A 1,795-nucleotide genomic window follows, 5' to 3' on the forward strand; every position below is an offset into this window, starting at 1 on the left:
AAGGGATGGAAAAAGTTTTTTCAGGCAAATGGAAGCAGGAAAAAAGCTGGGGTAGCTATGCGTATATCTGAAATATTAGATCTCAAAGCGAAGAACATAAAAAGAGATAAGGAAGGCCACTTTATAATACCAAAAGGAGCAATCCAACAAGAAGAAATAACTCTAGTAAACATATATGCACCCAGTATAGGAGCACCCAAATACATAAGAAATCTTCTGGAGGAGATCAAGGGAGAGATTGACAGGAATACAATCATAGTAGGGGACTTTAACACCCCATTATCACCATTGGACAAATCCTATAAACAAAAAATCAGCAAAGAAACATCAATTTTAAATGACTCACTAGATCAGATGGAATTAATTGACCTCTTCAGAACATTTCACCCCAAAGCCACAGAATATACATTCTTCTCAAGTGCACATGGGTCATTTTCAAAGATAGACCATATATTGGGTCACAGACAAAGTCTCTTCAAATTCAAGAAAATTGAAATCATATCAAGCATCTTCTCAGATCACAATGGCATAAAACTGAAAATCAACTACAATAAAAACAATCCAAAAAAATCAAACACATGTAGACTAAATAGCATGCTATTAAACAATGACTGGGTTACCAGAGAGATCAAAGAAGAAATAATAAACATCATAGCAACAAACTACAATGAAAACACAACAATCCAAAACAGTGAAAGCAGTCTTGAGAGGGAAGTTCATAGCTCTACAAGCCTACTGCAAGAAACAAGAAACAATGAGAATAAATTACCTAACCCTACAACTCAAAGAGTTAGAAAGAGAACAACAATAAAAGCCCAGTGTAAGAAGAAAGAAGGAAATAATAAAGATCAGAGCAGAGATAAATGACATAGAGACCAAAAAAACAATGCAAAAGATCAACAAAACCAAGAGCTTTTTCTTTGAAAGGATAAACAAGATTGATGAACCTCTAGCCAGGCTCACCAAGAAACAAAGAGAGAGGACCCAAATAAACAAAATCAGAAATGAAAGAGGAGAAAGAACAACAGACCCCAGAGAAATACAAAGGATTGTTAGAAAATACTATGAACAACTCTACTCCAACAAACTAGACAACCTGGAGGAAATGGACATATTCCTAGAAAAATACGGCCTTCAAAAACTCAATCAGGAAGAATCTAAAAATCTCAATAGGCCAATAACTGTGGAAGAAATTGAAGCAGTCATCAAAAAGCCCCCAGCAAACAAAAGCCCAGGGCCAGACGGCTTCACAGGGGAGTTTTACCAAACATTCAAGAAAGAACTAAAACTTATTCTCCTCAGGCTATTTCAAAAAATTCAAGAGGAAGGAACACTTCCAAGCTCATTCTATGAAGGCAGCATCACCCTAATACCAAAACCAGATAAAGACAACACAACGAAGGAGAATTACAGGCCAATATCCCTCATGAACATATGCCAAAATCCTCAACAAAATCTTAGCAAATCGGATCCAGCAGTACATCAGAAAGATCATACACCATGACCAAGTAGGATTTATCCCAGGGATGCAAGGATGGAACAATATCTGCAAATCAATTAACGTAATACATCACATAAACAAATTGAGAGATAAAAACCACATAGTCATATCAATTGATGCAGAAAAAGCGTTTGACAAAATCCAACACCCTTTCTTGATAAAAACTCTCAGCAAGATAGGAATAGACGGATCATACCTCAACATAATAAAAGCCATATATGACAAACCCACAGCCAACATCATAATCAATGGGCAAAAACTAAAACCATTCCCCCTAAGAACAGGAAAAAGACA

The sequence above is a fragment of the Myotis daubentonii genome, chromosome 12 (genome assembly GCF_963259705.1).
Source record: "Myotis daubentonii chromosome 12, mMyoDau2.1, whole genome shotgun sequence".
Lineage (NCBI taxonomy): Eukaryota > Metazoa > Chordata > Mammalia > Chiroptera > Vespertilionidae > Myotis > Myotis daubentonii.